The sequence below is a fragment of the Peromyscus leucopus genome, chromosome 6 (assembly GCF_004664715.2).
Source record: "Peromyscus leucopus breed LL Stock chromosome 6, UCI_PerLeu_2.1, whole genome shotgun sequence".
Classification (NCBI taxonomy): Eukaryota; Metazoa; Chordata; class Mammalia; order Rodentia; family Cricetidae; genus Peromyscus; species Peromyscus leucopus.
Genome location: NC_051068.1, coordinates 62,673,766 through 62,701,057, shown reverse-complemented (window position 1 = coordinate 62,701,057; position 27,292 = coordinate 62,673,766). Strand labels below are relative to the sequence as shown.

At 41.5% G+C, this 27,292-nt stretch overlaps 1 protein-coding gene across 4 annotated transcripts in view; it reads left to right on the top strand.

The window, feature by feature from the left end:
• Positions 1-27,292, top strand: part of Fam160a1 (family with sequence similarity 160 member A1) — a 271,043-nt gene that overhangs the window by 99,059 nt on the left and 144,692 nt on the right. For all 4 annotated transcript variants that reach the window (XM_037206702.1, XM_037206701.1, XM_037206703.1 and 1 more), the window contains one exon: positions 6,216-6,336. The gene's annotated coding sequence lies outside the window, so the exon portion shown is untranslated. The remainder of the gene's footprint in view (positions 1-6,215; positions 6,337-27,292) is intronic.

Here is a 27,292-nt window from a genome sequence, read left to right as displayed (position 1 = left end):
CCACTGTAGGTGGTGCCACTCCTGGGCAAGGTGGTCATGGGTGTTCAAGAAAAGCAAGCTGAATGAGCAGTAGTGTTTCTCTGTAGTGTCTGCTGCAGTTAGTTCCTGCCTTACCTGAGTCCCGGCTTCCTTCACTGATAGACTGTGATGGGGACATGTAAGTCAAACAAACTTTTTCCTTCCCAAGTTGCTTTGGCCAGACTTTTTTCCGCACATGAATAGGAAGCAAACTAGGACAATGCTTTTTATTGTAATAAATCATCGATGGAATATAAACTATTTAAAATGAATAAATGGTGCACAGAGCTCTATCTACTCTGTAGAGACAACATTTTATAAGTAACCTACAAATCAGTGCTCTTGATTCATTTTTAAGATGCTGTGGTCTTTCCTTTTTCTCACATGGACTATCCTTCAACTTACTAGTTGATTGTGTAAGCAAGACTTCCTCAGAGTCATACTGTTTGCACTAACAGGATATCTTATGGATCTAGAGCTACAGGTGGTTGTGAGCTGCCCAGTGTGCATGCTGGGAACAAGGCTAGGTCAAATTATATTAAGATTCTTTGGTTGCAAAAGAGAATTCTGTATTATTAATAGGATGTTTCAGGGACTGATTGAATGGAGACTGAAGCTCCATTCACTCAAGCTTTTCTGAAAGCATTAACAAGGGTTGCTGGCTGTGGGAGGAGTGAAAGGAAACCAATCCCGGCCTTGCTTAGGAGGTAGTATCAGTACGGGAGGTCAAAGGTCCTAACCTCCCTTCGGCATTACCCATCCACTTACATTTGAGTGTTTGAACAAGCCCCATAGCCGCCCAGCCTTATCAAATGTAAATTCAGGGACTGGATTTTGGAGACCACTACGGACTCATCTATTTAAGGGCATTACTAGGATGTTGAATGGAGTCAGTGAAGATTGTGTGTTTACGTAGGTTTCCACATGTGAATATTACCTATCGCCTGCCTCAGTGCAGACATTCTGGAGGAAGAAATTACTCAATAATTAGTTCATCGTCAGCTTCAGATAATGAGAACTTGTTGAATTTTTTGACAGTTTTCTCTGTATTGGTTGGTTTCTGAATCACTCTTTGGGAAAGTGGCACAGCCATATCTGAATGGAATGGCAGAAGTCATAAAGCCAGCACAGCTGCTTGACAAAGATCCAGCAAAGCTGAGCCACATGATGGCTGCCATGTCACCTTTGGTTTTCATCTCCACCTGTTACATACTTGGGAAACTTTTAATATCTGTACAATTTGAGGATGTTGGATTGATGGAAAATTTGTTATGAATCATTTATGACTTCTACCATGAATGCTGCTTTTAAGATTCCCTAGGAAAGTCCTGAACATACTCTTTCTTCCACTTTTAGGGATATATCCTTATCTACTTGAAGTTCTTCCTTACACATTGGAGGTTATGACACACATATAGAAGCCAGAGGTCTCTTCTTGAGCCTATGAGACATTCTTGAATCATCTGTCCCTGTACTTACTCAGGAATAAGATAATCAAAACAAAGTAAACTTAAAAGGGACAACAAGATTCAGTGGGCTAGAGGGGTTGGCCACAGTTCAGAGTATAAACCTCGTTCCACTGTACACTCAGACAATTTTGTGGCACACAACTCTGCCCTTCACAGAGACATATTGATGAGCAAAGTATGGAGAGGAAAGATGATAAAAGTATGAGGTGTCAGGACCTCCCTTCCTTAGAAAGTTAGCACATGCAGAGCCACTGTGATGTCATATGACCAAGGAACAACAAAATGCCAGGATTAGATATTGGCGTAATTATTGAGGCCACTCCACGTAGTTAAAAGGGAGGTTTATTTAGTGTCATAACTTACAAATGAAGGGATAGGTAGGTTGCAGGGTCTGGGAAAGACATAGCACAGTCCGGCGGTGTTCTCTGGAGAACTCGGCTCGGTCTGCCTCCAGTGTCCAGGGTCCAAGAACCAAGAGAGCACAGCGCATCTGGATCTCGGGTCTTCAGGGTCCTCTCTTGGCCCCGCCTTGTAGGCATGACAGTTACTGAAGCCTCAATGGGGGTTAGAACTTCCAGATCAAGGTAGGAATGGCTACCCACTACAATTAGACATATAAACAAATTCTATAAAGATATAAACATTGTGCTATGCCAGAATTTGAATAATAACTGCAGCAGCTTTGGCCTGAGGATTTTTCTTGGGCACTCTGACCACTAAGAGTTAATAATACACTGCTTGGGACATGGCAAAATGCCCGGGGTGGCTTGAAGATTTTTGTTTTGGTCTAGCATCCTTGAAGCAACCAAAGCTACCAGCCTGAGAACAGGCTGTCATATGCCTCTAGATTCTTAAAAATTGGGTTATGGGGTTAATGAGTAAAAATGATAGCTCTGTTTATTAATGATGTCAAAATTTGAGGGAAAATGATTGGAAATGATAACTCTGTTCTGTTGTAGTTTATTAATGATGACTAAAAGATGAGCAAAAGGAAGTAAAACACATGTCCAAAAACAAAAATGATATAATTTATGTTTTAGAACATCATGAATGTATCCTTTCTTGCTAAATTTTGTATAAATAAAGTAGCATTCTGGCGGCTAGTCGGGCTGCAAGATTCTCCTGACCACCATGGCTTGGCTCACTTCCTTCCCCCACCAACTCCTTATATTTATTCTCTGTTGGGACCCGTCCCACCGGGGATGACTCCCGCATGCTTCTTCTCTGTCCATCTCTCCTAAAATGAAACTAAGAAGTGTCCCATGTCTGATTCCTCTGTTGCCAGTCTTGCCTCCACCCATCTTCAGACCCTGCCCTCATCCAGAGCTGGGTTCTGGCAGGAAAGCACATGTTTATGTCTCAGGTCTATTGAGACAGTGCTACAGATGAACCTATATCTCCTGAGTAAATACCTGTCCACTTGTTCCTCTTACGCAGGGGAAATGCATGATGTGGGTTAGCCAGCTCTGGTGTTCACTTGATGATTTTCCTGTCTCTTTGTGAATCCCTGCCTATCAGCAGAGTCCTAAACGGCACAGCTGAGGTCTCAATTCATGGAATTTACGCCATCTGGAAATGAGCTTTAAATTTTGTTCCCGTGTTGAAATTAGGGGTGTGACATAGCTATTAGAAGGGACGCTGCGAGTCTGAATTTGACTTTGTTATGTGGAGGTAGGATGCTTTGTTAGAAGGAAAGTGCTTGCCCGGGGAGAGATGGGAGTGTGACTGAACTGTTAACTGCCCTCTTTCTCCCTTTTAAGCAGGAGACATATTTTGTTTTTAAATGAGATGACAAGCGAGAGAATTATCAAGACGCAGTGAAATTTAAGAATCTCCTTTCAATTTTCTCAAGTTCCATTTAACCTTGCCTCTGATATCATTCTGTACATTACTGTCAAAAGACCAGCTGCCTTTGAAGTCGGGAAGCCCTGCTGCTGGCAGAGTCATGATGGTAAAATATAAGCAGGTTTGCAGTAGAGTCCTTGCTGATACATGGTGATGCCTTATTATGTGCGTAAAAGCACGCGCGTGTGTGAGTACCTAAAGACCCAGAGTGTGGGGGGTGGATATATGATAATGGACACTGAGAGGGAGAACTCATCTCATGAATTAGGGATGCCCTTTCATAATTCATGAGTTGCAGGCTGAGGAAAGACATGAAATCACCTGAAAAGCATCTGGAAGCAATCTGTAATTTTTAAGAGGCAGCCAAAGAGCCTGTATCTCTCCAGTACATGATGATAAAATTGTTTGTGTGGGATTATGGAGGGAGTTACCTGATACTAGCAAAACTTCTTATCGTTAAATGGCCCGAGATTGGATTATGAGGATACTTAGTAAGCGATTGATTGATTAAAGTGAAGAAGGTGGGCTAGGATTGTTTTCTTTGCATGTGAAACATCTTTTCACTCCAGTCTTCACACAGGAGTATTGCTTGTCTTTACCAGAGTGTGTCCAGTTTTGAAGATTAAAGTCATGTTAATACCCTTTCCTTTTGTTATAACTAAAGATACTACATTTTAGACTTTGAAGCTATCTGTGTATAGGTCAAAACCACAATCTTTTCGAGTAAATTCTAGAAAGTTGTCTTTTACATTGTATTATTGCAGAAAAATTATGGTATTATTGAGTGGTTTTCCATCTGGGTCTTGGAAAATCCTTAGTATACAGAACTATGGAAAGGATGCATTTTTTCTCTGACTTGACTTCTTAGCTTAACCTGTCTAGAGATGGGAAGTATTACACCTAATACTAAGAAAGACTTACTTCCTCCCACTGCCTTGTTCATGAGTAGCTGTGGTCATATGTAATTATAGCCCAATACCCATCTTGAGCTGCCTGCCTGCTTGCTTTGTTTTCCTTTTTTCCTTCCTTCCTTCCTTCCTTCCTTCCTTCCTTCCTTCCTTCCTTCCTTCCTTCCTTCCTTCCTTCCTTCCTTCCTTCCTTCCTTCCTTCCTTTTCTCCCATCCATTGTGTGTAGCCCAGGCTGACTTTCCATTCCTGCCTCAGCCTCACTAGTGCTGGAATTAAAGGTGTGTCCCATCAGGACTGACACTTCTTTTTTCTCTATCATATGAATGCCATTTACTCACCTTATTATAAACTCAAAAGACTTAATAATAGCGGACAGAATTATGTGAACTAAATTATTGTACTAACAGATTTTGTTGACTGTTTGTCACTGGGCATTTAAATGTTTTCCATTATTAAAATTTCAGTACTTTGTTTTCTTAAAGAATTTTTCCTTGCATATTTTCTCCAGCTTTTCATCCATTGTGATGTTGAATAACGGTTTGTGATTTTGCCTCGTCTTTATATTAGCTTTTGCCTTCCATACCTCCAAGCCTTTGGGTGTAGTTGTTTTAGATAGTCTTATTTCTATCTGTGTACCTCCAGCTCATTCTGTTGTGCAGTAGGGATGGTCACGTGTCTGTATTGTAAAACTCATCTTTTTGTTAGGCCCGATGATAGGAAACATATGTCTAAGAACAAAGTAGACTTTGGCCAGGGGAGGGCAACAAATAAGCTTTGAATTTTTCTTCTATCCATAGGTACTAGGGGACATTTTTTTTAATTAGGGTTGCTTCCATGAGAGTGGTCATGTCATGCCTGGGAGATAGCATTTCATAGCACGTCTCTACATCCTCAGGCTCTTACAGTCTCTTTGCATCCTCTTCCAAGATGTTTGTGAGCCTCAGATGGGGGTGACAGAGATGTCTCATTTAGCGTGAAGCACTCAATACTCATTCTCAGCTGTTGTAATGGTTAATCTTATTATCAGCTTGGCCTAGAACCACCTGAGAGAGATGCCTCTGGGCTTGCCTGTGGGGATTATTTTGACTGGGCTAATTGAAGTGGAAGACTCACCCACTGTGGGTAGCATCATTCCTTGGGCTGGGGATTCTAGACTCTGTGAAGAGAGTGAGCTGAGCACACGCAGTCATTGCTTTCTGCTTCTCGACTATGCGTGCAGTGTGACCCGTTGGCCCCTTGAAACTTCGCTGTGACTTCCTCGCCATGATGGACTGTGTCCTGGAACTCTGAGCCAAAACAGACCCTTTCTCCTTGAGGTTGCGTTTGTCAGGGTATTTCATCATAGCAACAAGGAAAGTCAGAAAGGCAGGTATTAACATAAATATTTGAAGACCATTTGACAACATGTCCATTTAGTAAAACAACAATAGTATGTTCGCCTACTAAGCCTATTAGCTCCCTAGCCGTGGGCTTTTAACTGGGTCTACAGTACCAGGCATGATATTCCTGCTACAGAGTGGGTCTCTAAGCCAATCAGAAAGCAGTTGGTTAACCTCAGAACCATCACACCACTATTGTACTAGTGGGCACATCTTATTGGCAGGTCAGTATTGTAGCACATAGGATCCACCCCTGGGTAGGGCTATTGATGACTTTTTACCTCAGTGGTCCATCTGCATAGCATCTTCTGGCATTATGAAAGATAGCCAGCAGGGAGGAAGCCTGCCACTCAGTTCCAGCTTAGTTTTCCTATGCCCCACAATCGACGTGCCCAGTGTCTTCAGTAATAGGGTCTTACCATCTAGTTCAGGTGGGCTACCAAGAACGACGATGCCTCTGAGACCTCCCCATACTTTTTATGATAAAGACAGAGGTGATCTGAGGGTAATTCACCCAGTACACAAATGGGAGAAATGTAGATTGGAATTTGTAATTTATTAGTATTACTGAGGCATTATTCATTCTTTTCTATAGATTTTGAGTCTCTGGGGGTTTCCTGACAGAGCCAAATGTTAGAGACGTCCTTCGCATTACTCTGCAAGGTGAAGTGAACGAATACAACCTGAGAGTGTGTGGAGAAGAAAGGCATTCACAGGTAACGTCCTTCTTACTGTTAGTTTGTGTCAGTCGGGAGTCACCTGGGAAGAGGGATCCTCAGTTGAGAAATTGCTTTAATAAAACCAGACTGGCGGGGCTGGGGAGGGGCATTTTCTTGATTAATGATTGATGTGAAAGGGCCCAGCCCACTGTAGGTGGTCCCATCCCTCATAGGTAGTCCTCCATTATATAAAACAAGCAAGCCATGGGGCAGAGCAGTAAGCATTGCTTTTCTGTGGTTTCTGCCTCTCGGTTCCTTCCCTCAGTTGATGGATTATAAGCTATAAGATGAGGTAAAACCTTTCCTCCCCAAGTGGCTCTTTGGTCATAGTTTTTATCATAGCAACAGACAGCAAACTAGGATATTTATGTATTACTATTGGTATGTATCCAATAATGTTTAATAAACCAGTTTTAAAACCAAGCCTACTTAAACATCTGCATACCTAGGTGAACATTGCCTTGTTCAAAGCAGTTTTGGAGAATTTATGCTCACTTTTCTACTCAAAGCATTTATAAAACATTCCTTTGGGAATTGCATCCCGGACTCCCATGGCATTGGTTTAAGCATCCTGTTTTCTGTAGGAGTGTCTGTCAGCACTGTGATATTGTATTTGAAAAACAAGGTAAATGCCTGAGGGTAGGATGGTAAGTAGAAACACCGTGATTTTGGCCAAAATCAAAAAGAAGTATTATGAGGCAACTAGTTTTCTCTTTTGTTGTCTCTGTGTGTAGTTGAATCCTAGGAAGGAAGTGGGTATTTAAACAATGATAGCATTGTAAAAATAAGTGATTAGACTTTGTAGTTTATAGAGAAACAGTATTTATTTGGCTTATAAATATTGTTGTTCCTTCTTATTAAGATCAATCAATCTGTCATGATTCTAGAAATGTTCCTGTATTAATCAAGTTAAATAAAGTGATATCTAAACTCTCTTACACTACATACCTCTCAGGCTTTTTAATTTGCCTCTTATAAATGACTCCCTGCAGATGTTTTGGAATGTTTCTCAAAGTGTTATTAGAGTGCTTGTTAAGATACACATTAAAAGTTTCAAATTACAGGGCTGGGGTGCGGTGGAGAACATGCTTAGCATGACTGAGGCCCTGGTTCAATCCTTCACACACTCACAATTCAGATTACTAGCTTCCTGTCATGTCAGTGTGAGATGGTGGGGCAGGTCTGGGAATCTGCATTTTATGAGTGTCACCAAAGATTGATACCTCTTGAAGAATAAAACCAAACTTCTGCTCAATATTTGTATATGTGTGTGTGTGTGCATATGTATACACACACACACACATACATACATACATACATACATATACCCACACACATCTGTTTTATAGTTATTTACTTGATTTTTTTTTTTTTTTTTTTTTTTTTTTTTTTTTCGAGACAGGGTTTCTCTGTGTAGCTTTGTGCTTTTCCTGAACTCACTTGTAGACCAGGCTGGCCTGAACTCACAGAGATCCGCCTGCCTCTGCTCCGAGTGCTGGATTAAAGTGTGCGCCACCACCGCCCGGCTGTTACTTGATTTTTTTTTTTTTTTGAATGCAGTAATTTATTATACTATTTTGACAAAGAATTGATATAAGATCTTATAATAGCTTATAAGATCAAATTGAAGATTATAATTGAATAAAACACTTGGATTTTATAGCTACATTTGAAAGGGATATGCTTTTCCTTGGATGTAAATGGGTAAGTGTAGTTTTCCTCATCTCGATGCCCCACACTAAGTTGTATTAACATCTGCTTTCAAATGTCCCAGGAGATCTAGGGCAAAGACTAACAGGGTGTCTGCGGAGGCCCTGGAGTCATGCTGCACCACGCTGGGCATCCAGTGCAGCCTTTCTCTGTAGGCATCATGCTGAAGGTTGTGCTGTGCTTATGCTTTGGAAAGACAGAATGCTTTCTTTCTGTTGCCCTGAGATCTTGTGAATGCTTCCAATCCTCCAAATGAAAGGAAATATTAACATGAAATGAAGCAGCTGCTTTGATAGGAAGCTTTTTTCATTACACTCCTGTAATTCTCCGTTCCGTTATCCTCTGGTGTTTTAGGAAGCACTAGTTCCCAGGGCCTAAGTGGAGTTAGTATGATGACGGTAAAGAATGGCCACTAAGGAATCCTGCCAAAGATCTGTAGCCACCTCTAACTGTTCACCTGTCTAGAAGTTGTTTGGCCGTTCTTGCCTCTTAGCTTCAGTAGGCAGAGTTTGTTGAGAGAATGATTCTTAACAGTGATTTTGTTTTTTTAACAGTCACACCCTAAATATTGTACTTTTAGAAATGAAGTGTTTTTTGTTTGTTTGTTTGTTTGTCAAGGGCAGGAGGACCTTGGGAAGAGCAAAGAGAATATGAGAGCAATTATTACACCAAATATCCGTATATACGGCTAAAATCTGAGTGGGGATGCCCAGAAATCAGAGGGAATGGCTGTGTGTAGGAGCGGGAGGGACTTGAGTAATGAAGGGCTCCCCCGCTCAGATGTCTCACTGTCTCGGGAAGAAAACATAGCGGATACTGTACTGAAGGAGCGCGGCAGGAGCCGCAAGTGGTAATGGATTTGAAAGTGGACTCTCAGGCTCCCGAGGCGAACGGCATAGAGCGCACGTGACCGTCCTGAGGATGTGCTGTCCGCAGAACCCATCTGCTATGAATTTTGGATGTTCCCAGAACAGTAAGACAAACAGCAAGCAGACAGAGGCAATTACAGCTACTCCGAGCTGTTGAGAGAGAATTATGTACGTGAATATACTATTTCGGGGTTAAGAGCTGGCTACATAAGACAGCGGCAGTTATAGCCGCCTTAGAAAGCAGCCTTTGTAATGGAATGCTGGGAACGTGAGTCACGCAGAGTGGCGTGGTGATGAAAATTCCTCTGTGGCTTCTCAGGCTCTGTGTGGAACCAGTGGGAGGCTATTTTAAAAGATGGTTTTGAATAAAAATCTGCCCTCGGGAGTTGTTTGGGACTAGGTTTTCTAATAGCACCAAAGGGTCTGCCTGAATGAGTTATGGTTGGGTAGTCAGATAGCCACATAAATACTCAAAAGTCTGAGGTTTTAAAATTTTTATTTGTATATGCCTTCTCATAATCTCATGGGTTTGAATCTACATCCACTTTCTTTGTCGCTTTATTGTTTGTTTACCCACGTTGTCTCTTCACATAGTTCATGACTTTCATAATTTCATTCCTTGTAGTTCGGTTTGTTTCTAGCATTTTCCGCCTCTTCTAATAGACTTGAATGGCTGAGGATATTTCTGTTTGATCGCATGTCCTGTTTACTTTTCTGGGTTTTGTTTGTTTTGAGACAGGATTTTACTCATTACCTCAGGGTAGCCTTGAACTCATGGAAGTTCTCTTGCTTAAGCCTCCCAAGTACTGGGAGTCCAGGTGTGAGCCACCATTCTGGGTTCTTGTTTTATTTTCGGCATAGTTTTTGAAATCCTTCATCGTTTTTAAGTGCTCAGGTCACACTCAGAAAATGACTGTAACATCTCTAGCAGCTCCACAACAGGAGTTCTCTCCATGTGGGCTTCAGGGGAGCCCTGCCATCCTACCTGGGAACTTGTTAAAAATGCACATTCGGGTTAAATCAGAAACCCCTAGGGCAGAAGCCAGAAGTTTGTGTGTAACAAGCTGTCCTGTTAATTCCAGGGTCAGCTGGAGCCTGCCAACTACTCTGGACACAGTTGATGTTTATGTGCTGTTGTTGAAGTCTCACACTTGGTCCCCTGAGCAGGTAGATTAGGTGTTCTTAACCTTTCTGAGCTCATTTGCAAACTTAACCAAATCACCTCCAAAAGCAAAACACCAAAACCAGCAAGCAAAACAAAAACCAGAACTTCCTCTCACACAGCCGCAAGGATCAATAACCTCTGACCTCATGCTCTGCCAGCGGTTTGGTTGGTTTCAGATGACCCAGTTATCTGCAGTTCAGTCAGCTCTCCAAAATAGTTCTCATAGCTGTGGTCTAGAGGAGATAGTTATCTACCCTTCTCCTCCAGCTCTACAGCCTGTGTCATTTAAATGGCTTCTTTGGGCTTGGTAACTGAAACCTGGAGGCCAGAACTTTATTTGCAAACTGCAGTTTGGATTATTTTTCACAAAAGCCAAATGCGTTCTGATTTCTTCCCTTGAAAAGTCTAATTTTTTTTTTCTCCATATCTGTCTACCCAGCTTACTCTGTTTTTCTCTGAAACTTATCCTCTGTGGTAAGGCAGTTCACTACAAAAACAACTTTTTAACTCTTGTAGACTTAGAGGTTTCCTAAGCAGTTGTTGTAGGTAGTGCATGCAAATAGTCAGTTGAAACAGTGGTCCAGGGAATGAATGCCACTCCTCACTGCCCCAGCTCGTGGTGGAGTCTCCACAACAGTTCCCTAGGAGTGATGCTTTCTTCATCTCAGGATTATTCACCTGTTAGTCCTTTAGTTTTAAAAGACTGATGTTTGCATGTCTTTCTCTTGACTTTTTACATGTTTACATGTCGGTCCTTTCCCTCTGTCCATCCCATGACTAGAGGGGTTTTCCAAGCTGTTTTCTTTTCTGTATTTTTTTTTTCCTGCACTGTGGTTGGAATCCGTACAAGCTAAGAAGGTATCCACCACTGAACTACACTCCCAACTCCCAGGTCTTGTCTTTTCTCTCCACATTTCACCTACAGGAACCGACACGTTCTTCCACAGTGCCCATTTCTTTGTGTCTGCCAGGTCCTCCCTCAGATGCTACCTTAGCACTAGTCTTTATCAAGGTTTGTCCCATTCCCACAACCCTGCCTCGCTGACCCCATAGTTAGCTGCCTACTAGGTGTTCTGGTCTTAGTGCACATCCAAAGCTGAAGCCATTTGTTCTCCCCTGAATCTGTGCTCCTTTTAGTTTCCCGATCTCAACAAGGGCATCACCATCTGTCATCCAAATGTTCTAACACTTTCTTGTCATTTCCCACGTTACAGCCAGTGTTTGGGAGCTTCTGGGTAATTCTTCCGGAAGTCCAGAGATGGATTCTGTTGTTTTTGCCATTTTTCTACATGGGGAGAAACCAAAGCACATATGGTCAAGTTGTTTTCCTGTGGCCACAAAACTATTAGCGAAGACAGAACTTAGGCAGGACTGTCTCTGTGTAGAACACCTGGTCCTAATTGCTCTGATTTCCGACTTTCCTTTCTTAGGGGCTGTCCTAGTTAGGGTTACTATTGCTGTGATGAAACACCGTGATCAGAAGCAAGTTGGGGAGGAAAGGGTTTATTTGACTCATACTTTCACATCATAGTCCATCACTGAAGGAAGTCAGGACAGGTTTCTCTGTGTTGCCCTGCCTGTCCTGGAACTAGCTCTGTAGACCAGGCTGGCCTCCAACTCACAGAGATCCACCTGCCTCTGCTTCCTGAGTGCTGGGATTAAAGGCATGTGCCACCACTACCCAGCCAACCTGCTCTCTTACACAACCCTGACCACTGGGCGGGGTGGCCACACCTATATTGGACTGGGTCCTCCCCCATCAGTCATTAAGTATAAAAATACCCTATAGGCTTGTCTGCAGTCCAATCTTACAGAGGCGTTTTTTCTCAGTTGAAGTTCCCTCCTCCCAGATGACACTAGCTTGTGTCAAGTTGGCATAAAACTGGCCAGCACAGGTGACAAGGCCAGACAGCCAGGATTATTCTTTACCCTTCTCAGTCCCGCTTGTCTGGTTGAGCCTTTTGACTTCATATTTCTTAAAATGTGTTCCCCATCTCTGCATTCCATTGTAAGGTTTCTAGATTGGGTCTCTATTATCTCTCTCTTTGCCACTATAATTAATGGCTCTTCCCATTCATACCCCACCCTCTTTTTTTTTTTTGAACTACCAGAATGTTATTGTTCCTAGTGTTAAATGTGATCTGAACACCTTTTTTAAAAGAAAACAAAAAACCAGCCCAGTTCTTGTATATCAGTTACCCATCAGGTAGCCCCCTCCTAGTGTCTACTTCATTGTTGCGAAAGCCCTACCGATTCTGGGGACTAGTGTGCTTCAGACCGTTGAGAACCACACTACGAGGCAGAGAGCTGCAAGAGAGTCAGTCCTGCCTGACACTTTGAGGAGTAGAAACTTAGGGAGAAATGATGGGTTTTGATTAGTCTTTGCCTACTTTGGTCCTCAATTTCTTCTTCTCACGGTGAAATCATAATAAAGACATTCTAGCTGAGGGAACATAGTCTATACTTTTTGTGGGTCACCAGAAGAAAGATGCTCCATTCTACTCCACTGCCATGCCGTGGCTGACTGTGCCTTCCTGAAGTACATCACACACACACACACACACACACACACACACACACACACACACACACACCCGTACCTCCCTGTGAGCCTCTGCATGTACACTTCTGTTCAGTGGATGCTCCTCTTCCAGGAGCCTGCTAAGCACCACTGCCTCATTGTTCAGGCTCCAAATTAAATTTCCCATCACCTGGAAAGTCTTCTCAGGTCCCATTGACTTCTTTACATTTGGGTGAACCATTTTTTCTGACGTGCTGCCAGAGGACCCCGTTCTGTGCCCATTCCTATGACTTGTTAAACTTTGTTTTAATTGTCTAGTTGTCTCTTTTGGACTTGGTGCTAGGTCTTATTTATTTCTGTGTTTCTGTCACCCAGTACAGATGCTCAATAGGTATCGATTGTATGAAAGCATTGGTATTTAAATGAGCTAAATAATGACCACCACTTACATATGCTTTTATCTTACTAAACCACCTAGCAGATGATGTGTCAGGGTAGGATGAGGTTCACTTTTAAGTAACCATCAGAATCAATGACCAAACAAATTAAGGGACTGTTTTTCTTCTAAGTAAATAAATACGGACCCAGACTCTCCATGGAGTTGAGTGCTTCTTTGACTGCCAGGCCCCACTGCCTCCAGCTCTCTGCTTTCCTGTGCTCCGGGTGTGATTCTTGTCCTCATACTGTGTTCTGGAGATGGAGCAGAACGCTGGCTGGCTGTAGGCCCTCCTAGTAATGACGGGAAAGGCCCAAACGCCAGTGCTTGCCAGCCTTCTGTCTGCCTGCTCGCACCCTCTCTCAGGACATTCCTCAAAGGTCTTTCAGGAGACCTGTCATGGTATCACTTGTAGCTGCCAGAGGAGCCCGGAGATTGAGATTTTGCCTGACCCTTTACTGCTTGTGATTGATTGGTGTTGTGTTAATAGGGCTGAAAAGAATAGACGGTAACCAGCTGTCTTTGTAACCAGCAGGTTGACATGATTCCCTCTTACGTGATCATAGGCAGCATTAGTGAGTAATTGGTAGAGCTAACCTCCTCCCTTTTCCCCCTCCCTCTTCCACCTACTCCCTCCCCACTTCCTTTTCCTCCCCCTTCCCTCTGGTTTACCCACTCTCCCTCCTTTGTTCCTTCTTCCCTTTCTTTTGAAATGCAGGGGATTGAGCAGGGCCTTTTTCAAGCTAGGCAAGCATTCTCCCACACCCCTTTCCTCTTTCACTGCCTGCACACTATGTGTAAGATTGCCTTCTGTAATTGGTATATCTATCACCTTAGACATTGTAATGGTGATTCTTGGTTGTCAACTTGACTACATCTGGAATTAACTAAAACCCAAGTGGCTTCGTACACCTGTGAAGGATTTTTTTCTCAAGTCATTTGAAGTGGAAGACCCACTTTTAATCTGGATCTTTTGAGGTGGTTAGATACACCTTTAATCCAGGTCTTTTGATGTTTGAAGACCCATCTTTAGTCTGGGTCACACCTGTTGGCAGCTTATATAAAAGGCACAGAAGGAAGCTTGCTTTCTTTGCCTGCTCACTCTCTCTCTTGCTGGCAAGTCCATTCCTTTGCTAGCATTAGAGCCTACTTCTGTGGGATTCTGTCAGATACTGAAGACCAGCTGAGACAACCAGCCTCATGGACTGAAGTTCTACTGGATTCTCAGACCTTTCTTTGATAGACAGCCACTGTTGGATTAGCTGGACTACAGCCTGTAAGCCATTCTATTTTTAAAATTATTCTTAGATTTGTTTTTACTATTTTATGCATATGAGTGTTTTGCTTACTGTGCTACGTATATAATTATGTGTGTTATCCTACTGTGCTACATACAGAACACAAGTTCTTCCTCCTATTCAGCTGCCCATGTTCCTCCTTTTTTCACCTCCTCCTTCATACCCTTTTCAGGCTCTGGTAAATAATATTCTATTCTCTACTTCTCTGAGGTCACTTTTTAGTTTTGGTCTTTAACTGCTTTATTTAAAATTAAGTATTTAACTGTTTTATAGGCACTTACAAAATCTAAATGATCACTTTTTATCAATTTTTTCTAGTGTTTTTCACTTGTTGATTTCATCATTTACCTTCTCAAGGTTTTGTTGAAATGTTCCCTAGACCACAATGATAGAAGGGTATTGATTGAACTGGCAGAAAATATGGCAATAGATATTAAGAAAGAAATGATCTATAGTCTCCCATTCGTTCTTTATCTACAAAACCATCATGAAAAGTCATAAATACAAACAAAATTATAGTCATTTTTTGAAGAGGATTTCTAGTAGTCACAAACTGGAAGAAACTAACAGTTCAATAATAGGAGAAGGGCTGTATAAATGAGGGATATTTATGGAGGAGAAACACTGTGAAAGTTGGATTATCTTTTGTTGGGGGTACCACTTAATGGCTTAGAATAATGCTCAGGATATGGTATTGATTGGAATATCCAAGAATCAAGATGGAGTATATACACACACACACACACACACACACACGTTATGCTCCTAATTTAAAAACTGGTGCAGTTATTAGAAAGCACACTAAAGACTGCAAAGAATTATTGTAATCTTAAACTGAAAAGAAATATGAAATCTTAAAAGCAGTTAGTCTTTGTAGTGCTGGTTGATTTTTTTTTTTGTTATATACTTTTTATACTTTTTCTGCTGTGGCTATTGTTAAATCATTTTAAAATTAATTCAGTTAAAAATGTTTACTATTTTAGTGATAAGCTGATGCTTTATGTTTTTATGTGAAAGATTTTGTCTGTTTGTTTTTGAGACAAAGCTGACTTCTGTTACTCAGGCTAGTGAAGAGCTCATTATCTAGTTCAGGGTTACAGTGTTCATCTTGCCTCAGCCTGACTTATACTTGGGATTGCAGGTAGGAGCTCTTAGCTGGGTGCACACAGTTTTAATCCTAGCACTTGGGAGGCAGAAGCAAGTGGAACTCTGTGAGTTTGAGACCTGTTTGCTCTTCATAGATGGAGGCTAGCCAGGCCTACATGGTGATATATGTTCTCTCTCATACACACATACACAGAGAGAGAGGGAGGAAGAGAGAGCGAGAGCGAGAGCGAGAGCGAGAGCGAGAGAGAGAGAGAGAGAGAGAGAGAGAGAGAGAGAGAGAGAGAGAGAGAGAATGAGAATGAATATGTGAGGATGCAGCTCTTCTTGTATCTCTCAGTCTAGCCTTGAACTCCTGGGCTTAAGTATTTTTGTCTTCCTGTCTCATCTTCCAAAGTAGCTGGGACTATAGACATAAGCCTTTGTATTGAAATTTTGATGCTGGTATTTTAATGAAAGAAGAGTACATGCATGGCAGAGAAAGTCTATATGGCTTATTATTTACATATTAGGCATTTCCCCCTGCCTTTTTAAAGAGACCTTTTCTCTTAGTAATTTGGATGTCACATTGTAGAACCCAGTAACTTGAAATTTAAAAAAAATGTCTGGGACCTTTTTTTATTTTGTTGTTGAGGTATTTCTCGAAGCTATTGGATATAAATGTACTGTAAAGTTTAAAATTTCACATTCAGTAGTGGTGTCTTGTGTACTCTTTACCAGGCTTACCATGTCATAATTTCTAGGATAATCCTACCAATATATGAATATATAATTGCCTTAGAGGCAAAGCTGAGGGATAGTGGAATGTGGTGAGTTTCACGTGAGACTGTGAAAGAAGATACGGTGTTCCAGTGACCTACTTCATACAGTCTGTTGCCAGGAATAGACAAATTTTACAGATAGATTATAGAATGTGAGATAAGGAAAGAGAGTATAAAAATTCTAAATATAACCCCAAATCCTGTCAGTTAGTAACAAACCAGATTTCATGCCAACAAGATTTATCTTTAAATTTAGGAGCTAGAAATAAGAATGCAAAGTTTGGGATATATCCAGGGGAAAAGGGAAGATTTGTGGGAACATTTTAGAGTCCTTTCCCACAGGCTGTTTGAGAAAGGGACACTATTGTGTTGAATTATTGCCCAGAAGCCAAATCTAGCCAGCCACCTATTTTATTTTTCAATGACATAGCGACTGAGCAGAATAAGGCAGGGAAAATGTAAACTGCAGAAATAGGTATTTCCTTGCCTGTCTTTTTCTGGAGAAAGTCTGTTAACCCCTTTCTAAAGTAGTCTTCCTTGGGGGATTGTGACCTAGAGGATATTTGGCAATGTGTTCAGACGTTTTTTCGTTGTCATAATGTGTATGAGTGTGTGTGTGTGTGTGTGTGTGTGTGTGTGTGTGTGTGTGTCTACATGCATGCTAGTGAAAGAGGCCATTGTACCATGAACAAAATGACCCCCCCACACACAAGAATTATTTGTTCTAAAATGTTGAACATTGACGGAACTTTATGCCCCCTGAGCCCCTTTTTTGACTCATCTTAGTGGCTACTCTCTTATCTTGGCTTTAGCCCAGCCAAGTTCTAGCAAGAATCTTCTGAAGTAGTTTAGTGAAGCTCCTTCTCCCCTTTGATATTTGATCAAATTTCTCTTTTTTTTTTTTTTGCCCTTGATATCTGATCACACTGGCCTGTTTTCAATCAAAATCCTGTTAGTTCATTTCATCCAGAGCTCCCTACCCTCAATGTCTTCTCTTAGTCATTTTCTGTCTACGGACTCCTCATTCTCTCTCTCTCTCTCCTTCTCCCTCTCTTCTCCCTCCTCACTCCTCTTCCTCTCTACTTTGCTGCAGTAAATGATCTTGGCACCTATTTTGTTTGTCCCGAGAAAAACAATTCCTTACCATGTGAGAAAAATTTCTCTTGCTGGACATAGAGATGTGTGCTTGTACTTGTGGCATGAGGAGGGAGAGACAGAATGTTTGTTAGTTCAAGGTCAGCCCAGGCTGTGTGGTGAGCTCTTGGCCAGGCTAGCCAGCAGAGTGAGGCTCTATTAAAAAAAAAGCTTTTCCCCTTCTCAGTATCAATAGTTCAGACTAGATGTGCTCAGTCCGAGTCCCGCTGTTGGACTACTCCGGCTGCTGACTCTGTATCTGTGCTTTTCTCCGGTGCCCTAGTTTTGACTTCATAAAGTAAGAACCATCATTGATGGCCAGTGTCCTGTGCATGCTACACAGAATGTCACTCTACATTCCCTTCCATTTCCCACAGGATTTCATTTTCTTCATTTTGATTGATTGGAAGTCATTAGAGCAGCCCCGGCTACTGTTTATGGATGTTCAGCTCTTTCAGGTGGCAGAGGGACTTTATGGTTACTACGCGGCCATTCTGAGAGGCAGTTCTAATGACTTGTAACAGCCAGTGGAGAAAATGGCCAGGGGACATGGAGAAATTTAAAAATTTATACAGAGAAAGGAAAGGACCACACAGAAAATTTTAATTAGCAACAATGAAAACCTGGGTGGCCAGTTTTTTTTTTTTTTTTTTCCTGAGTCTCCAAAAGACCATTTTGAAAAACAACTGCTAAGTAATGTGGTAGAGCCTACTAATTTATATTTGTTATTAGGTCAATAGACATACAAAAATATATTTCTCCCCATCTAGAATTAGATGCAGGTCAATCATTTCACTCAAGTAAAAGCTTTCCATTTTAAACAAAAACGGAAGTGTGTAGGTGCCCTATACAATCCTGTAAAATCAAGACTCACTCAGGAGATGGTCTGCTGTGTTTGAATTCTGGTTCCTTCCTTTGTCATTTGGAGCAAGTTACTGAACCTCTCTGCCTCAGTTCCTTCAGCTATGAAGTGGGAATAATAGTATACCTCTCTCATAGGACTATTGTGAGGAGTGTGTTAGTTTACTCGGAGATTATTTAGCCTGTTGTAACTGCTGCTGGAGCCTCATCTGTTATTACTTATTTTATTGTTTCTTGTGGCCCTGGAGTAAAGGACCTAATCTTGCTTGTGATGTTATCAAGGTATTCAAGGCAGTACATTCAAACATTTCCAGAAAGAAAAATCTAAGCCTAATTTTGTGCAGTTAGTCCCAAGATGACTGAAATTGTAGGCGACACTACGTATTTTTCAGTGGATTGCCCACCACGGTATGCCACTGTGTATTGAAAGCCTTTTTAGCTGACAGATTGTCATGGCACTGGAAAGTACTGCTGCCTCCGTCCTGAGTATCTCAGGGATGTGGGCTGAAATGACCGTCAGTTAAAGTCAAGTTTTCACTGTGCAAATATGGATTTGTAACTATAAAGAGCATCAGAGTGAAGCTCCCCATGGGGTTAGTTTTGCTGTGGGTAGCAAAATACACAGAATTTAAGTTTCAGTGATCTCAGCAGTAATAAAGGCAATTTAAACATACAAATTCAAGTTATTTTATAGAACAAACCACCCAGTTATGGGAGTGGGGCTTTCTTAATTTAGGTTGGTAAAACATGAGTTTAGAAGGTTAGACATTTGTAAGAAATATATCTTTGCTGTTTTGATTTGATATCTAGAACATTTCCAAATGAAATGTGCTTACTTAAAACACCAAAGGCAATTCGGAAAGCTTTGTCTTCAAATTAGCCTGTATGTTTTGTATGTGTCTTATGGTCAGTTGTTCCTGTTTTACTATGCACATGCACACACATGAAAGAATATAATAATGCTACAACTAAACTGTGGAAAGAGACTGGATTTCTTTGTTTTTCTTTAATATTTCTTTATTTTTATTTTATGGGTATGAATGTTTCCTGTATGTATGTCTGTACCTCCATGGGTACCTCTTGGTACCCATGGAGGCCAGAAGAGGACACCAGATCTCCTGGAACTGGAGTTACAAATGGTTGTGAATAGCCATGTGGGTTCTGGAAATGGAGCCCAGGTCCTCACCTACCAGTAATCTTTCCAGCCCAGAATTTTTTTTTTATTAAATAAATATGAAGCTTCTTTCTTTGAAAGTGGTTTTTAAACATCCACAAAACTGTGAGCTGCATTGTGCCATTTGATAGTTCTGTTTTATTTTGTGTGTTTTGGTGCTGACAATGAAACCTCTGGTGTTATACATACTAGACAAGTGCTCTGTCCCTGGGCTACACCTCCAGCCTTTACCAGGTGATTTTTTTCAGAAGGGAGAAACAAATGCTCCATTGATCCTTAATGTCATCATTTGTGTGGCTAGTTTTCTACACCAGCAGAAAAATTTTGATTAATTGCTATTAACTGTGACAAATCCCATGGGTAATGAAATTTTTTGGTCTATCTATTTTCTCCACTTTATTCAAACAAATTGATAAAACAGTCTTGTAGAACACTGTAGAAAATAAATATGTATTCTGTAAAAGCACAGGACCACAGTGCTGTCAATTGCTTACTTAGGATCTAGAGATGCAGGGTCCTGCTGCTCTTGGCAGGGTCTGAGTCCTGAAGTCCGTTTCCCTGAGAGCTTGTATTAGACTCTTGTACTTTATTGAGGTATTTGCTTAGGCTCAGACCTGCAGTCTGTCACCATTAACACCAAGGTATCCATATTGGATAATATGGAGTTAATCCAATATTAAATCTTTTACTTTGATTTTGATAACTCTTGGTTCTCTAGTTACTAGGAAATAGGTATTACATTGTTGCTTCTTAAATTAAGGTAGCAAAAGAATTTGATGTACAATATTTTTCTCAAGTGATTTAGTGCTATATGAACAGACAATTGTCAGTTATAAAGCTAAATAATTGGACAGTGCTCTTAAACAGAGCGTGCCATAACAAACCCAGCCCATCCCTTCCAAACCTAAGTACATTTGTGCTCTTTCTCCTCTCTTTCTTTCTGAGGGTGGAGTGGGGATGGTGGGTTGAGACAGTTTCTCTGTGTAGGCCTGCCTGTCCTGGAACTCACTGTGTAGACCAGTTTAGTCTTGAACTCAGAGATTTGCCTTCCTCTACCTTTGAAGTCAGCACGTGAGAGGATTAAAGGCCTGTACTATCACACCTGGCTTCCAAACTTATTCCTTTAGATTACATTTTTTTTCCCATCTTCTTTCTTTTGAGCCTAGGCTGGCCTCAAAACTGGGGTCACAATATCTTCTTGCCTTAGGCTTCCAAGTAGTTGTTGTGCCTACAGCTGTGTGCCATTACAGCCGGCTCCACACCCTGTTGTCTACATTGTTGGGTTCTGTTTGCTCTTATTTTCTTGAGGAATTTTGCACTTGTGTTCATAAAAAGATACTTGTATGTAGTTTTCCTATCTTTGTTTGGTAAGGTAATGCTGACCTCATAGAAGATTGGATGTATTCTCTCTGCTGTTTTCTGGGAGAGATTATAGAGAAGTGGTGTGACTTCCTCCAATGTCTGGTAAAATTCACCAGTGAATCCACCTACACATGGTCCTTTCTGGTTTGGGAGGTTGCTAGGCATTTCTTTACTACATACAGGCCGACTTGGATCATCTTTCTTTTTATGTGAGCTTTTGTAGAATTTCTTACAAGGACTTAGTTAATTTCAGTCAGGCTATTAAATCTACAGACAAAGCTGTTCATAATGTCCCCTCATTATTTTCTCAGGGTCTAAGGGATTAGCAGTGATGGCCCAACCTTCATGTTATTGATAATTTGTGTTATCTTTTGTCTCTTTGTCTAATGGGGTTGAGCTAAGGATTATAAATATTATTGATTATTCCAAAAAAGCAGCTGTTGGCTTAGTTGACTTTATTGTTTTTCGATGTTCAGTTTTATTGATTTCTGTTGAGTTTTTATTATTTCTCCTCTTCTGCTTATGTAGTTTATCAGTTTTAGGTATTTCTTCTGCACTGATGTGCCCATTCAGTGCTATCAATGCTATAATTTCCTCCAAAGCACTACTTCTGTAGCTCACAGATTCTGTATTTTTTTTGTTTAGTTCAAAATCTTTAAGTAAATTTCTCTTGAGTGCGGCGAGCTCCTCGGCCAGCGAGGAAGAACGACCACCACTCGAGGATTCTTCTCAGATCACACTTTATTGGAGCGCTCTTGGTTAAGGAGAGTGGAGGTGAGGGCCCGAGACTAAACTGCAGCTGCTTATATAGGAATCAGGCAAACGTGCCGTACTGTGATTGGGTCCTGCCAGAATGCAAGCACAGGGAGCCACGGGATAGGCTGAGGACATAAGGTCGATTACCATACCCGCGCACGCACAGGTCACAGGACACGTAGTCCCGAGAGCATAGCCATATATGGAGTTGTTTACAACTAGGCTACCAGGAGGCCAGCGCCATCTTTGAATGGCGGCTCCCTACACTTGAGGTTTCTCCTTTGACCCATGTTGTTTTAGAACTGTGTCATCTAAACTTATCGTATGCTTTTGTGCCTTAACTAAGTCATACCTTTACCCAAAGTGCAATTAGAGAATTGTTCCTCGTGATTAAAAAAAAATTGTGTACATTGGGCCTTTAATGGTGAGGGAGGCTGGAAAATGAGAAAGGAAGCAAAAGTTATTGAGTCATTTTTAAAATCTGGTCAAGTGTGCTTGTTTATCCAGTGAGCCTATGCCAACATTAAAACACCCATCTAGCTGAACCACTATTGAAATGATAAAATTATGTGATAAAATGGAGAGAATAATTACATTGGAGGCTGGTCCTGACCAGTGGTATCAGCTTTCTGTGGTCTAAGATGGACAGGAGAGTTGCTTCAATGGTTAAAAACACTTGTTCTTGCAGAAGGCTCTGTTTGGATTCCCAGCACAACATGGCAGCTCACAACCATCTGTAACCCCAGTCCTGGGGGCTCCAGTGTTTTTCTCTGACCTCTGTGAGCACCAAACATGTATGTGGTGCACAAACATATATGTGGACAATACTCTTTGCGCATAAAATAATAGGATCTTAAATAATTAAATAAAAATAGATGCTAAAAAGGGGAAAGGTTCTAGACAGGAGATAATTTCAAATTAAAGTTTGTGATAAATATGGATGGGAAATTGAGCCAATATTTTATAAGGAAAATTAAAGAATTTGTTTTCAATATCCTTACCTAAATGGCAGGCCATCTTAGCATTGCCCAGAGGTGAACTGTAGTTAAGCCTGGAGAGAGCTTTTTTTTTTTTTTTTTTTCCTACTTTCAGTTAAGATCAGTAACATGACATTCATTTTTATTTCCCTGTTGTTCTAGTTCACCTTGTAACCCACTCCCCTTGAGAAAGTGCTGTGATAGGGTAGATGGGTTTCCTGTTACAGGGTGTGCTGTGGACATAGACTTGTCCACAGCTATCATGCCCATGAACTAAAACAGCAACCAGCAGGGCAGGGTAATCCTAAGGGTGCCATAGTGATATGCATATCTCGGCAGTAACCAACCAACAATTGTCTAGTTGACTTAAGACCCACTCAAGAAGAGAGAAGTTATACCTGGTACTAGAAGCCTATCCAGGGCTAGTGACATCATGGATCCTGGAGGAGAGCTTACAGCTACCACTTGACTTGGCATAATTCCTAACTGCGTTCTAAAAGCATTCATCCTTATACCTATGAGAAGTGTAACTCTCACTTCTCATTAAAAATAAACCTGTTTGCAAGAGATGACAAGCATTACAGAAAAGCACAGCTGATCAAACTGAAGAAAACAAGTGACCATGGGGTGCTCAGCCTGAAATGATGCATCTGTAACAACTCTTGACTGAAGGCTTAGAGGGATTGTGAAGGCCGAGCTAGAAAGCTGTAAGAGCCAGAGGAACAGGAAGTCAGCCATGAGACTGTCTCCAGGGAAGCTAGACTCATGAAGTGTCAATAACATGACAGCCTAAACAAGATCTGAGCAAGGACTATGTAGCAGTAGACATACTGACAGGGATGCTCTTCCCCAGGACCAACCCTAGAGAAAGAACTAGAGGCAGCTAAGACATGCTGATAGTAGGAGAATACTCTTCCTCAGGGAAGAACCCCAGCTGGTTATCCAGTACCAAATGATCGGCCACACACATGTAAGACTGAATGGATAGTTATATATTTAGGAATATATGTGAATACACACACACACACATACACACACACACACACACACACACACACACACACATATAAATTTATAAACACAGCTCGCTGAGTTCCTTTTGTGTTGCTCGTATGAATATCTAAGACTGACCACTTAAGATTGGATCTTATCAGGGGCTCATCCCTGGAGAAGACTGAGTCTTCCTCCCTCATCAATCTTTCATTGCTTATAGCACTTCATCTAGGGATGGGGCCTTGCGGGATCTCCCTCGTCCACACTGATGGGTCAGTTGGTGTTGCCATTTTACAGGTCGTCTTTAGGCAACGGCACTGGGATTTCATGGGTGTTGCTGCCCTGTCATCTGTAGAGGGCACCATTCTGGCAGCAAATGCCATGGTCTTTTGGCTCTTACAACTTTTCCATATCCTCTCCCACAATGTGCCTTGAATCTTAGGTTTAGGGGTTGTATTGTAGATGAATCAATTAGTGTTTGGGCGCCTGTGGTCAGCTGTTCTCTGCATCTTGTCCAGTTGTGTCCCCCTGTAATGGTCTCCATCTGCTGTAAAAGGAAGCTTCCTTGATGAGGGATGAGAACTATATATACCCAGAAAGGCAGCATGGGAACTCAAGGAATCAGCTTTCACAATCAACACAGCTCTGTTTTCTCAAGAATGTTACCCATAGCATGCTGGGATACTAGCAACCTGGCTGAGTAGACCTTTCTAAAGCTTCTGTAGTTGGGCCTTATGTTCTCCAGCAGTCAGCTTTGTGTGTATCTGTGCAAACTTTACTTAGTAGTATAAGTTAATAATTTGGCTAAATATATGAACCAATTAAATACAGGAGCAAAAGATGCTTCTCAGCAAACAAAGTTTAACACTTTAGAAAAACTCTTGAGAATGTTGCCAACAAAAATTGCTTTTTAATTATGTGTGGATAATACAACCATAAGCCACTGTGAAACTTGTAGAAACTTTACAAAGATTTCTTCACTTATATTGTATTACAGGTATCTATAATCTACATTAAAGTTACCAGTTTATTGAAGACACCAAACTGTAAACTATGAAAGTATGTTTTATATTAGAAAGATGATATCAGTACCAATCACCAGCATCTCATACATAAAACATCTACATAAAATGTATGACTGAATATATGTCCATATGTTGAAATGAAAATAACCTTTATAGAATTTTTATAGCACCATTGAGCAATCAGCTTTTTTAATTCATGATTAACTGTCCACTGTGATCATTCTGGGTAAAGTTTTTATTTTTTTTTACCATATCTCTCACTACAAAGTCAGAGCACTCCATCCCCAGTTCATTAACTTAAAGGACTTTGTGACTCATAACAGATATTTCTATGGAGATTTTAGGACTGGTTGACTTCACAGTCATAAGGAAATACTCTCTCCTTCCTTTCGTTTTCCATGCATTTCTTCAGGCTGGCTCCTGGCAGAGTTTCAAAGTATGTCCAGGAGTAGAACCAGTCCTGTTCATTCTCTGGAACTGGAAAACTTCCCTGGACACCCATCTGCAGATGCTACATGTTTCACTGTCTGAAATGGGTCACACTCAACCTGTCCCTAACACTGGTCTGTCATCCTGAAGGGAGAGGCAGACCTGAGTCATTTGAGGCAGGGATGGGTTCCTTAATGAAGCCTGTATGGGCTGCGTTGCCAACTTGGCACATACTGATTCACATGGGAAGAGGAAACCTCAACTGAGATAATCCCTATTTTCTTGATTAATGCTTGATGTGTGAGGGCCTAGGCCCCTGCCGATGACCTGGAGCAGGTGGTCCTGGGAGGTCTAAGAAAGGTAGCTGGCCCTTAGTCTGGAGGGTAAACCAGTGAGCTGCATCCCTCCATGGCCTGTGCTTTAGTTCTTGCCTTCAGGTTCCTGCCCTGCTTGAGTTCCTGCCTTGGCTTCCTTCAGTGATGGACTGGGATCAGGACATACACACTCTTTTTTTCCCCAGGTTGATTTTGGTCATGTCTTTATCACAGTGACAATAAGCAAACTCTAGGACAAAATTAAAACCTGTTTAGCAAGAAGCCAAGGACAAGCTTGCTGGTGAAATGGCAGGCATTCTTAACAGTGGCAGATCTTCATGCAACGCACTGTCCTTTAAGCTTTTGATAAGAGCCGAGCAGGCAGCAAAACTAAGGGTATATTTCTGAGTATTTGCCGTGCATCCATACGGTATTGTTGTTCAGGAATGTATTCATTTACTTCACAATGGACGCTCACTGTGAAGGGCAGGTTGTCTTGCCCTGCTGAAAAATTGTAGGAAGTCTAGCTGTCACACCTGAATAGATGACTTTCCCACCTCTGCATGGAAAGGTCAGTGGTAATGTGGAGTAGCCGATGATTGTGCTGGTCCAGATAGTTTTGCTCTCATCATTATTTAGTCCCCCTTTCATGGGAGTTTTCTTTCCCATTTCATGAGGCCTTGCAGAAAAAGAAATAATAGTGCTAATTTATAGCCTCCTATTTCCCCCTCTTATTCCTAGCCACAAGATTAGGCACTTGGGTTAAGTACAGCTAGTCAGGGTCTATTTTCCAGGCTGCAGTGATGTCTTCAGGGAAGGTATGAGAATCAATCCTCACGAGAGCCATTCTTGGGATTTTTGAGAGACAGTGCTTGAAACATTTATAGTTTTAGGATGGAAATGAAAGCCAAATGATAACTTGTTTCTGAGGCCCCAGAGGGCAAGGCTGCCCATGATGTAGGAGAGAAGAAAGCCTGGAGGCGGAGACATGATAACTAGAGGGTAAGGCGCAGACAGGTAAATGAATCTGGGGCAGCACAATCCAATTCCAGTTTTCTTCTGTGCCATGAGCCACCTCAATGTCTGTCCAGCTAGATGAGTTAAACTACTTCCTGCTTTGTTTATGTGAATGTGAGTGGGGTTCCTGCCTCCTGTAGCTCCCAACATCCTGATTAACTACAGGCTGTATCTGAGGAGATATCTGAGGATAGTTCTGTGATATTCATTAGCAGATTCTCTTCAATACTTAATGTGCTTAATGAACTCTGTGGTCCATGGTGAAGGTCCCACTTGCGTTCAGTTTAACTCATGACCAGAGGAAAAATGACCTCAATCTGGAAATGGTCAGTGGTCAGTTTAAGCACTGTAGCTTGTTTCCAGTACATGCTTCTGGGTAAGTGAGTTGAGAGACTTTTTTTTTCTCTTTTTCCGAGAGATGTATATGATGGCATATGTTTTAAAAATATCTGAGGAGACTTACTAGATTGAATGGAATGGTTTTTAAATAGTTGAACTTGAGTTACTGTTGGTGAGGCTGACTTGGTATCAGCAGTTGCCTGTCTGGGTTACTCATGGTTGATGAAATATAACCCTAAGAAAGCCAGGTGGTGGTGGTGCACACTTTTAATCCCAGCACTTGGAGGAGGCAGAGGCAGGTGAATCGCTGAATTTGAGGCCAGCCTGGTCTACAGAGTGAGATGAATTCCAGGACAGCTAGGACTACACAGAGAAACCCTGTCTCTCTCTCTCTCTCTCTCTCTCTCTCTCTCTCTCTCTCTCTCTCTCTCTCTCTCTCTCTCACACACACACACACACACAACATGGTACATACATATCGTTAGGCCCTTTAAATCTGAGATTCACACCCTCAGGGGACCTTCCTGTTTTATGCTCAAAGTATATCTGAGTAGAATTCTAATTAATAAGCATGGAGGGCAGGAACAGAATTGATTTGGGGTCTGAGAACCTAGGTATTTGAGGTCTGGAGATTCTCTGTGTCTGGCATTGCCACAATAAAGCAGTTAGAATTTTGGAACTTAATGTATCCAGTGTTAATATATAACA